Source organism: Akebia trifoliata, chromosome 2 (genome assembly GCF_017979445.1).
Source record: "Akebia trifoliata isolate Shusen 1 chromosome 2, ASM1797944v1, whole genome shotgun sequence".
In the NCBI taxonomy this organism is placed as follows: domain Eukaryota; kingdom Viridiplantae; phylum Streptophyta; class Magnoliopsida; order Ranunculales; family Lardizabalaceae; genus Akebia; species Akebia trifoliata.
Window position 1 is genome coordinate 17,322,989 of NC_141376.1, and position 13,253 is coordinate 17,336,241.

The following is a 13,253-nucleotide window of genomic DNA, read 5'->3' on the forward strand; positions in this document are numbered from 1 at the left end:
ATGTTGGTCGACCTTCTACTGTTGATCTACTTAGCTTCATGTCTGAAAATTTTGACATCTGATTAGCTCAACTTCATGTCTAAATTTTCTCTACCATTTCCATTTTTTTTATTTTAAAGTTTAGTGAGAAAAGAAGGTTGGAAAAGAGTAGGACTCTGCCTCCTTATCTCTCTCTCTCTCTCGCCTTTAATTGGAAGGAGAAAAGTGTCTTTGGCATTTGGGTTTATTCTTAGGATTCCTCACTTTGAAGAGTGTGGGGATGACAAGAGAGAAGTATCAAATCTGGAACCCAAATTTTTTAAAAAGTAGCCATTGTATGCTTTATTATTTTACCGTTTATGGGATGACAGGAGCTTGTCTTTCTTGCTATTATATGTCAATTATCACCAAAACTTGTTGCTTACTTACCCAAATTTGCAATTTTTATCTCATGGCCTTCTAATTGGGGATAATGGTGGGTACCCATTGCTGGAAAAAAAAAATCCAAGTTTAATTTTGTCAGGCCCACTGATTTTGCCCAGTGAGACAGCAACACGTGATATCTATCGTTCTCGAAGTCTTATCCTAAACTTTATTACCTGATTCGTCGGCTAACTCATTTCATATTTGGATTGGTGGTTCATCAAATTAAAACAAAACCATAAGGGTAGACAGAGATAATTCATTTCTTTGTTAGCTTAGGTTGGTTAGATCAATTCATTCCATAGGTTTCTTCTAGTGTTTAAGTGTGTCCTGATCCACCTGTCTAGGCACGTGTATATGAATTTTAGATTTGTTTTACAATTATTGATATTTCAAGTAATAGTTCAACACGATCATGAGCATGATGGAATGCACAATACCGCCTTTTGTTTCATCATCATATCAACACCTTATTCCAATTACCAGGGGTCAGCAATATGGATCTTATTTTACCATTTAACTCTATTCAAGAACCATATCTTTAATCAAGTAACATTCCTTCAAATCTTTGTCCAAGCCAATTTTTAGATCTTCCTCACTTTTGGAGCCCTCAACTTACACTAAAATGTGCCTACTCAGTTCTCACTGGTGCTGTTATAGGAATTCTTTACACATGCCCAAACCATCTTAAACAACTTTCCCTTGTTTTCTCTCTAGAGCTATTCCTTCAGTTCCTTAAATGTACTTATTCCTCAATTTTTCTTTCTTTTCCTTACCACTCATCCATCACAACATCTTCATCTCTATTATGCTTGCATGTTTCTTGACATCCTAATATTCAGTCCCAAAAAGCATGGATGGTCTTATTGTTGTCTTGTAGTAAACTACTTTTAATTTAAACGGTACAATTAATTTTTATGGAATCTTTTTCTTTTTTTTTAACGGCTTTTTTATGAGATAATAATTGAATTCAAGTTACATTAGACAATTTTCTGGTGATGATTTCGATGAATACGATCTGTGATATGTGTTTCGTATATGCACCTCTTATTATATCATACTTTGAATATGTTTATATGGTCAGGTTTGCACATACCAATCCATAGCATCTCGATGTATTCCAAAGTGTAGTACGATTTGAGGGGGAGGTAGTTGCAATGACAGCTGCACTGCTTGGTAGTAAAGAAATAGCTTCTAGAGGACAAATATACGGCAACATGACATCAGGAGGAACTGAAAGTATATTATTAACTGTGAAGTCATCACGTGACTATATGAAAACAAAAAAGGGGATTACAAAACCTGAAATGTGAGTTAGGTTCTTTGGCTTCATTTGTATCTCTTGAGTAATCTATTTATGATTTGGTAATTATTTATATAAATATCTCTGATTTCTCTCCAAGTACAGGATAATACCTGAATCTGCACACTCAGCATATGACAAGGCTACACAATATTTTAACATCAAACTGTAGCATGGTCCTGTGAACAAAGAATTCCTAGCAGATGTCAAAGTGATCAGACGATTCATTAATAAGAACACAGTTTTAGTATGTCTTATCCTTGTTTCTTTCTTCTTCTTCTTCTTCTTCTTTTTTTTTTTTTTTTTTTCTGGTGGGGGGGGCGGGGGGGGGGGGAGTGGTTTAGATAAGGGAAAATTATATGAAATGTATCTTTCTTTCTATCTTTGATACTCTTTCAATTACAACAATTGAGACTTATTGTTCCTCAACATAAATTCATATTTGCAATTTCAAATAACTTGAAAGTCAATGTTTTCTCAGATTGTTGGATCTGCCCTTGGTTTCCCACATGGCATCATCGATCCCATTGAAGTATGTAAATGGATTGCCTCAATGTCAACTAAAATTCTTTAAAGTTATTTTGGTTTCCTTCAATAAAGATTTTCATGCATGCTCATTAATTGTTAGTAGGTATCATTTGTTTCTTCTTTCCCTCCCTTATGAACTCATTTATGCAGGAACTTGGTGAGTTGGCATCCCATTTTGGAATTTGTTTACATGTTGACCTCTGCCTTGGTGGTTGCATATTGCCTTTCGCTCGTAAGCTTGGGTATGTTTTGCTTGATTGTTTAATAACTTTGAAATATTGCTTTTGTTGATGATTGCTTCTAATTAATATTCATTGATATATTGGATATGTGGAAACAAATCTATTGAGAAAGAAAACTAATCCATCAAATATTGTGTATCCACACACCAATAGGAGGACATAAAGCCTTGCTAATTGTCTCCATATTTCTGCATGTTTTTATTCTCTGCATTTATACATTTGAGTTTTGAAAGCCTTGTATGTCCCTTCAAAATTCTAATTTAATTTGTGTCATTACTTGTTTGTGAAGGATTGTTTGACACCAATCATATAAACTATTGGTTCAATAATTGCATCCCCTATTTGATCTTATTAAGGTTGAGACCATTGGCTCTTTCTTACTTTGAAGAAGAACTAGTTTAGATTTTTCCATACTTATTCAGGTTGATATCATTAGCTCTTTCTCATTTTGAAGAAGATTTTGTTGAGTCCTACATAATTTTGTAAATGGTATAATCTGCTATTAAATGTGCAATAGGTAGACAGCCTATCAATATAGATCTATTGACATGTCATCTTTTGGATGGACCATAGCATTTGAGTCACCATTTGGAGGTTTCTAATTGTTTGACAGAAGAACCATCTAGAATCAAGTGGTATCATCCCATTAATGTGATGTTGGTACTTAGAAGAGTGGTTTTTCAATTAGATTATCTTGATTTAACAATTTATGTAATGCTATGGTGCTTTGAGGAACCGTTCAAGTTTTTAAACCCATCTTTATGATTTACATAGTCAATGAAAATAATTTTACATCTCTAGCATTCAAGTTTTAAGTGGGTCTGGTTTTGCAATTGACTAAAAACCACCTTATTTTAATTAATTTAGACTTCTGGGTGAACATTCAAACTTGGATAAATGTAATCTTCTGTAATCTTTCTAGGATGCAAAGATCCATTATTGTTGTGTGTTTAGTTTATCATTTTAGCTAGAAAGCTTTTTCGAAAGTTGGTTGAACTCCTTTCATCACCTGCTCTTCAAGAAGCAACATAATTCAATTATTCTTTTATTTGTTGGTATTGATTATTTTGCACAATTTTCCCCTTTCTAGGTACCCAATTCCACCCTTCAATTTTTCTGTTGAAGGAGTAACATCGATATCAGTTGATGTGCATAAGTATGGGTTGGCTCCAAAGGGAACTAGTATAGTTCTATATAGGAATCACACCATTAGAAAGGTAGTGTTGTCTATCGATCAATGTTTGAGTTACTTATTTTGTTTATAATTCATGGAGTTGCCTATATTTTTTTAGTAAAAATATTCGTGAATATATAATTTATTTTTGGATTTCACAGATGCATGTTTAGTAGATTGTAGTTTATGTAGCATAGACCTCCACACAACACATTTACAGGTTGTGGCATCTTTTTATAAACATGTGATAAGTGAAATGTGGGGTGCCAATAGCAGTTCTTTTTCTTTATATAACTGCAGGTTTTATTTTGGAATGAATATTTTATTAAATTTTTTTTACAACATTAGAGGCAGTTTTAAGCTGCCTCTAATGTTGCTTTTTTAAAACTAAATTTGTTATTAGGGGCGGTTTTCAAATTGCCTCTAAAATATAAAAACCGCCCTTAAATAACATTATTTAGAGACAGTTTTAAAACTGCCCTTAAATTACTATTATTAGAGGTGATTTTCAATTAGCCACTAATAATATAAAAACCGCCCTTAAATCATATTTTTTAGAGGCGGTTTTAAAACCGTCGTTAAATTATTATTATTAGAGGTGGTTTTAAAACAGCCTCTAAAAATATAAAAAACGCCCTTAAATCACATTTAGAGGCGATTTTAAAACTGCTTTTAGTTGGCCACTAAACGTAATTAGCGATGCCACTATAGTGGGCATTTTGACTAAACCGCCCTTATATATATTAGAGGCGGTTTAGTCAAAATTGGAGGGTTTAAAACCGCCTCTAAATACCTCATATTTTGTAGTGATTACATGGGTTTGAGGAGTTCACAAAATCTATATTATTTACACTTCTTTGGTAAATTACATTTTTACAATTTAAAGAAGTCTTAGAAATATTAAATCTTTTACCATTTACAGAAAGTTTCACTATTTTGAAAATGTTTTTTTCAATTTTCAGTAAGTGCATTAATACTACAAAGGTGAAGTCATTATAAGTGTGAAGATCTAAGTTAAAGATGTAATTTATAATATTTAGATTATTAGTAAAATTTTAGTTTCTTGCTGAGAATCATCTCTTACGTTTATTGTGGCCATGAGGTTCTATAGTGGTGGTGATTTTCATGTGTCTAAGATAAAATGGGATGGTGACAACAACATCGAAGATAAGGATAATGATGGTCGGGGTAGTTGCAATGATTGCACTATGACTATTGTTGTAGTTGGCCCGTCAGTGACAGCGGCGACAATTAAAATATAAAGGGCATAAAAGGATCAACATCCAAACACTTAAGTTAAAAAATAAGAACCATATATTTTATATAATTTGTTAACTGTGAAAAGTTCATAACTGTGCTTTAAACTTTGATATAAAATGGAAAAAATGGTGTTCACATATTTTTGTGAGTACTTGAGATAACCCTGCTTTTTCAAATGGTCGATGATGATGAGTATTGAATGGGTTCAAAATGATTTATCCTACAGGTTAAAAAACTTTACAATTAGAAAATTGTTTAAGAAATATCAAAAGTTTTTGGCTTAAGGTTGAAAATGAAGGCTCATAGGCCAGTTTTGTTAGTCTTCCAACAAATATAAATGGCATAGGGTAAGTCATCAATTAGAAAATAGTGGTGAGATATTTATGGATGGGTCCACCAAAGATATCACTAATCAACTTGAAGGTTAATACACAGGTCCACCATAGACACCTCAGTAGGATTGGAAGACCCAAAAAGTATTTCACAAGACATTAATGCACCAAGCTTTCTGATGTCAAAGAATAAAGAAAATTTATTCTTGGAATGATGTGTCATTCACTGATTTTTTTTTTTTTTGAGAAGTTCATTCACTGATTTTCACCTGGCTTCTCATAGGAGAACCTTGCATTAAAAGTGGGTTCGTGAGCTCGATGCATCAATCCTATAAGAATTTCCAAATAATTATCCCAATAACATTAAACATCATCCTTACTGAGAGAAAGGTGATATTGTTGATGTAAATCAATATTAATTTATTTCTAAAATTACAAGTGCCTTAAATGACACGAAACATTGTAAATTAGTTATGGGTGGGAAAAAAAATTGAAAAGATTGCTTGAAGGTCAAGTATGACCACAATGGGTCCACTATGAAAGACCCAACTAATTTTCGGGTCAGTTATGGGGTAGTCATTTTAAGGACCCATTAAGAATTGGGTCTCCATCTAGTACCCATCGGGTAAACGGGTAAATAGAGTATTTTTTTTTTTTTAATTATTTAAGAGGATGTTTATATTTATTATTTAGTAGTAGAATTATTTAAATATTCACTATCTTCTCAAACAAGTAACTTAATTCTCAACTCTCAACTCTTTCTACTTTCTAAACATCAAAAAACATGATCCAATGATTTAGGGTTGCACAGAGACAATTTCAATGAACAATGAAGAAAAAATTCAAAAAAAATTATTTTTCACTATTGAACTTTTAAAAAGTTTGGTAGTCGTCCATTCTTAAAATCTTGGAGCAAGACCAAAATTAGTAGATAGAAACTTTTTGATTTCTTCTACACATTCAATGTTAGTTCTAAATATTAACATGTCATCAACATAGAGATAAATAATGACACCAACATTATTTTCAAATTTGCAGTAAATGCACTTGTCAGCATCATTTACTTTGAAACCATAAGATAAGACTATTTTATCAAATTTCTCATGGCATTGAAGAGGAGCTTGCTTTAAACCATAAAGTGATTTAATTAATTTGCAAACTTTCTTTTCTTGACCAGGTTTGACAAAACCTTCTGGTTGCTCCATATAAATTTCTTCTTCTAAATCACTATTTAGAAAAGCTGTTTTTACATCCATTTGATGGATAACCATTTTATGAATGGAAGCAAGAGAAATTAGTAGTTGAATAAATGATATCCGAGCTATTGGAGCATATGTATCAAAATAGTATATCCCGTGTCTCTATTTAAAGTCTTTAGCAACTAATCTAACTTTAAACTTATTTATTGATCCATCTGTATTCAATTTCTTCTTAACAATCCATTTACACCCTATAGGTTTCGCACCTGGGGGTAAATCTGAGAGAACCCAAGTCTGATTAAAAATAATCGAATTCATCTCATCATTAATGGCTTCTTTCCAAAATAATAAATCTCTAGAGTTCATAGCCTCAGAAAATGTAGAGGGTTCATCTATCTCTACATTTAATATGAACCTAGTAATATTCTTGACTTCATATCTATCTCCTTCAACGAGATAAACTAGAAAGTCAGGTCCAAAAGTGCGTTCAACTCTAGCTCTCTTACTTCTCCTAGGTTTAAGATCTTGTTGATCAGAACCTGGGTCACCACTAGTGTTATTTTGAATAGGTTGATGAATCTGTTTAGGAATAGAATTTTCAGAAATTGGATCATGAGAACTTGACTTAGTCAAATCCTCAAAAAATTCTACATCTACAGATTCAATGATATCACCAGTTTCCAGATCTAGAAAACGATAAGTTATGCTTTATGAGAATAACCAATAAATATATACTTGTAGGTTCTAACTCCTAATTTTGGTCTCTTAGGACTGGGTTTTCTTACATAGGCAAGACACCCCCACACTTTGAGACGATTAAGATTAGGCTTCCTTTTGAACCAGAGTTCATAAGGGGTAACATTATTTTTCTTTGTTGGAACTCTATTCAAGATATAACAAGCAGAAAGAATTGCTTCTCCCACTAACGAGTAAGATAATCCTGAACTAATTATCATAGCATTTACCATTTCAATTAAAGTTCTATTCTTTCTTTCTACAACTCCATTTTGTTGCGGCGTGTAAGGAGCCGTAACTTGATGGATAATGCCATGAGTTTTACAAAACTTAATAAACTCATTTGGATAGTATTCACCACCCCTATCAGAACGTAGAATCTTAATTTTATGGTTAAGTTGATTTTCAACTTCTGCCTTAAAGATTCAAAATTTCTCAAAAACTTCATTTTTAGTTTTCATTAAAAAAATATATGCGTACTTTGAGTAATCATCAATGAAGGTAACAAAATATCTATTGCCTTTACGTGTTTTACTATTAAGATCGCATACATCACTATGAATAAGCTTTAAGATAGTAGATGTTCTTTCAACAGATTTAAAGGATTTTCTAGTTATCTTAGATTGAACACAGGTTTGGCATTTAGAAATATTCTCTAAGTTACACTTAGGAATAAGTCCTAGATTGATCATACGTTTAATTGAACCATAATTAACGTGTCCTAATCTACCATGCCACAAACATAATAAATCAACAACATACAAAACAAAAGAAATTTCATTATCTAAATTTAGGCATATCATGCCATTACAAGAATAACCATGTCCCACAAATTCATTGTTCTTGGACAAGGTAAGTCGATCCAATTCATACACAAGCTTGAAACCTGATTTATTAAGCAGGTCTCCTGACACGAGATTCTTAGAGAGTTCTAGAACATGGAAAATATTGAAAAGAAGTACAGTTTTCCCAGAAGTGAATCTAAGACCCACAGTCCCAACTCCGAGAATGTTGGAAAGTGAACCGTTTGCCATTTTCACTTTTGTACCTTCACTACAAGGTTCATATCTTGTATAGAGAATTTTATCATTACAGAAGTGATCTGTTGCTCCAGTATCAACCCACCACCCACTTTTGTTTGACACAACATGTGCAAGTGAACGAGTATGGAAAACTGTTGCAATCATTGATTCCTCTACTACTACTGTATTTGTTTCTTTCTTGAATTCCTTCTTTCGATGTCGGCATTCTCGTACATAATGACCAGACTTATTACAATAAAAACACTTGCTGTTTTTCTTCTTGTTTTTATCAGATTTCTTCTTAAAGGAGGAAGTTTTCTTAGGTTTTAACCTAAAATCAAATTTCTTGGGCTTATCACCCTCAATCAAGTTAACTTTGGTTTTCTCTATTTCTTCATCTTTATGTTCTCTATTACGAACATCTTCTTCTATACGAAGGTGACGTTGTAGAGACTCCAAAGTATACTTCTTCTCCTCATGCTTCATCTTCTTCTTGTAACTTTTCCAGGATTGAGGAAGCTTTGATATGATAGCTCCCACTTGAAAATCTTCTGGAAGATCGATACCGGCAATCTTAAGATCCCCAACGATTAATTGAAGTTCATGTACTTGGGACAGAACTGGTTTATCGTTGGGCATCTTAAACTCAAAATAATTACTAATAAGAAATTTTTGATTACTTGCCTCTTCTATTTTGTATTTATTCTCCAAGGCTTTCCAGAGATCTTTGGCTGAGTTGATCGTACGGTAGATATCGTAAATCGAATTGGAGAGAGCATTAAGAATGTAGTTTTTGCACAGAAAATCATCCGTCTTTTATTTCTTACGTCTTTCTTTCAATTCCGTATTGTCTTCTGGAGTAGCCTCAGGAATGAGTTCTAGATCATCATCTAGAACGTAGGCTATGTTTAGTGTAGTTAGAAAGAACAACACTTTCTGTTGCCATCTAGTAAAGTGTTGTCCATCAAATCGGTCAAGACGAGACATGTCTTGATTCATCATTTGGAGATAATGAAATGTCGAAGCCTCCATCGAATAAGAGGATATTTGTCTAAAACTTTTGGAAAATTTGATGATGGAGGAAGAAAATTAACTTCTAGGCTAGAAAAGATTCGATCTCTTTTAGAAAAATATTCTCCCCTACTGGTTGAACCAAAGTACACAAGGGATCGACAAACAAATGCCTTCAGGATACAAAGAAGCCTTGCACTCATATACTAAATCAGATTATGTACGATCTGATTTAGCCTAGAACACTCAGAAAAATAACAAATGATGATGCCTATATCTTAAGCTTAGAGAGAGGAGAATACAGAATTTTTCGGTGAAGAAATCTGAATCCTGGTTGACTTTTTATAGTCATTTCTATGTCTGTTGACCAAGAGTCATGATATAATATCTCTTGGTCTAATAGCCGTTAGATTGTGCCTTATCTGAGATCTAACGATCTAGATTGCACCTTATCGAAGGAATGTGTCTCATGTCCTTTAACTAATACTTTTTAGTTGAATCTGTTTGATCTAGTGGTTCTGATCGCGTCCAATCAGTTGCCATTTGATCTAACGGATCCGATAGTTTCTGATCAGGTACTATATCGATCCATCGCACCTGATCATTCTGATCAGGTACTACCTAAATCCAATGCATCGGATCGTTCTCGATTCAATATAATTTTGATCCATTGTATCCGATCGGATACTAACTTGATCGTGCGGTGCTGATCGCACCCGATCCATCACACGTGACGGATCAACCACCACCGTTGGATGGTTTCGTATCCCAAAAACTTTAAGGCTCCCCAGCTCCTCGCGACGATGCGTACGTGCGAAGTGCAAAGTGTGCCTCAATGCGCCCTAAATGCCCAATCGCCCTTTCGCACGTCGCACGTGCACTTGCGCATGCGCGGGTGGTGCGAAGCACCACCTCGAAGCACTGGATCAAAGCCTAAAGGTGTGACACAAATACAACTAACTATGTTGGCTATTACTTATAAGGTACACCACTTACTTACTTGTGAGCAATGTGGGACTAAACCTTATATACACAAAAAACCTAAAAATCTAACTTAAGAAAAACAAATAAAAAAAAAGGCTATAAAAAACTTATTTTACTTTGAAAATATACAACAAATTTGCATACTTGATAGGCTAAATCAGGCTCAAGATTCATTGGTAGCACATGAACAAACAACAACCAGACTTTCCATCAAATTAAAAGACAATAGATTAGAACGAAAAAACGACTCACCAGTCACCACGGAAAAATCACTGCCCGAGCCTTTAATGGAGATTGAGTTAGGGTTTGTGGGTGAGATGAGAAGCTTCAACAGACCCTAATGGTTTTGAACGAAGTTAGGTTAGAGTCTGAGGTGTTTGGTGTAGGCTTAGGGTTTTCGTGGATCCCATATGTTTTTTATATTGTTTTGAGTCTCAACTCTTTCACATTACGGATATGACTCAAGTGAGTCATCTCGGTTTGCAATAATTTTTTATTAAATTTTAAAATCTCTCTCTCTATCATTTAAAAAATTATTAATTATTAATTAATTTTTAAATCAAAATTAGTTGATTAAATTAGAGAGTTGCTATCGACACCTCAACTTTTACTTAGTCGATCCTTGAATCCCACTCTATGGTCTTCGAATAGGAGCTTTTACCTCTAACGAGTTAGGGTCAGGATTTTAGTCTTGAGAAAAGATTTAAAATTGTGTAAATTTCTAATAGGTTTGGTATTTATAATGACCTAAGGACATAAAAATTATTTTTGAGCTTGTTTTGTTTAAAAAGTTGATGTCCCTAGCACCAATTTTCGCAAAGTTTTGGTCCATTTTGGGCAATTTTTAAATAAAAACTAATGATGTGATGAGCTTTTTCAAATTCTAGCTTCAAAAATTATTTCCCCTTTTGGTATAAACTTGACACGAAATTCAAGAATTTAGTATTTTTTTTTTCGACCTCTTATTAAGGCATACTTACAGGTTAAAATATGTTTTTCAACCCTTTTAATTTGAATCTATTGGTGATGTCAAATTTCCTCAAAAGTTTGTAAATCCATATCCATACTTCTAAATATTGTATAAACTCAAAATTTACAAAGTCAAATTCAAAATTCTCCTCGAGATACGAGTTAAAAATTTTGGTCATTACAACCACTTTGCTGAGAACCAGAACAAAATTCAATCTTACCCTATACATGATGTGCTTGCTATCCAAGAAAAGGAAGTTACTTGCATTCTGAACGAAGAGATGTGGACGGAAGAAGCAATGATCAAGCAAAAAATCATGAGTTCAATGGCTACGCAAAGGGGATCGTAATACCCTGTTTTTCTCTACTGCTATTAATTTTAATATGTTCAAAATGGCATTGTTGATGACTTTGTTCAAACAAAAATACCTCTTCATCTCTATTACTTACTAAGTAGGGCACTAATGGAACCTTTTATTTATTTGTTTATTGATCTTACATCCTCTTTGGGTTGTGTGGATAGTAGAGCCAAAAGTACTCCACCAAAGAGTTGGAACTGAAGTACTTCTTGAAGGAGCTGGAGAAGTACTCTAGGTAGGATATGCATTTGGGAATCAGAATTTGTGATGTATTTCTAATAAGTACTTTTGTGTTGAAATGGTGTTTGAGAACAATCTTAACTTCAAAAAAGGACCAGAATACCCTTATAATCAACCTATTACTAGGTAGACACAAGGAAGATCTTGAATACCAGTAAAATTCAAATTTGGGGGAAAGAATAGGAAGAATAGTATAATTAGGAAGCTTTAATACAAGCTTGCATGGAATTCTAAAAAGGACTAAAGGCCCCCATTCTCAAATGTGCTATCTTCCTGTTGGGGTTTTAAACCATTGACCTCTTGATGATTTGTCATTATAAGGATGGTCTAGCATATATGTTATTTACTCCATCATTCTTGCTAATTGGCTCATCATAACCATTTGATCTTTGAATACTTTTGTCTGTCTCTTTTCCATTCTAGCTTGATTCTAGGATATTTTTGAGATTCCTTAGATCACTATCTCCATACTTGTAGGTATTCTAAGCTCTGATAGATTTTTCTCAAAAGATTGACTCCTTGCAACAACTCTGGATGAATTTCTATTTACTTTTATTTTGCCTAACCTGCAAATTCAATAATGGTCTTGTGAGCTTTCTCGAATTTACTAATATACTAATGTAATTTCTAGCAGTACATCACTTATATGACAAGTTTTATATATTTATTTTATTATTTTATTTTATTGCGTGACATAGCGTTTGTCTGGCTCTACTCAATATTTGTCACGTTGTATCTAGGTTTGGGTTAATCATCTTAAAGCTTTTTAATCTTGCACGTCCCGTTAATTCCTAGAATGGAAGATTGTCGCATGACTTAACAGTCACACTGAACCTCCTAATAGTCTTGATCTTATTTCCCGTTTAGACTCTAACTGACTTCTCGACACAGACGAGCTCTCGTCCCAAATGGAACTAATACTGAGCTATGATACCATGTTGTGGTATCAACTAGATCTTTATAATAGAGCTACTTATACTCATACGGACCTAATATTGAGCTTCGAAATAACACTGTCACGCCCCAAAATCTTAACATACTTCCCCATGATTAAGTGTTGGAATCTCGAGGTATGATTAACTATCCATCCCATGATAACATATAATAATAGATAATAATTCCTATTTAAAAGTTGTATCGCAATAGAAGAATGACGAAAATCAATAAATAAGAGTTTGTATAAGCTAACAATCAATTCTTATTATAATCAAAAATCCTCAATCTCGTAATAACATAAATTAATATCTACAAATCTGACATATAAGAGTACCTATTTGTAATAATAAAATAAAATGGCACGTAGTGCCCTAACATAAATGTCTCAAATTGAAACATAAAAATAAATAACTACTAAAACTCTAAGGCTTCTCAAACTGATGGAGGGGGCTACTCATCCACATACTCAAACTCTGGTACCTCATCGTAAATCTTTTCCTCAATGATTAGCTCCTTTAAAATCGTTTGATTAAAAATGTAAATGATAGGGTGAGTAA

The 13,253-nt window shown here is 33.4% G+C and overlaps 1 protein-coding gene and 1 pseudogene across 4 annotated transcripts in view; one reads left to right on the forward strand and one right to left on the reverse strand.

Annotated features, from left to right (window-relative positions):
* Positions 1-13,253, reverse strand: part of LOC147409827 (uncharacterized) — an 86,666-nt gene that overhangs the window by 46,417 nt on the left and 26,996 nt on the right. The gene's annotated exons all lie outside the window — the stretch shown is intronic.
* LOC147409832 (sphingosine-1-phosphate lyase-like) lies at positions 1,479-3,919 on the forward strand (annotated as a pseudogene). The gene is made up of 5 exons (XR_015175469.1): positions 1,479-1,711; positions 1,811-1,952; positions 2,187-2,237; positions 2,384-2,475; positions 3,566-3,919. The product of XR_015175469.1 is annotated as a sphingosine-1-phosphate lyase-like (transcript).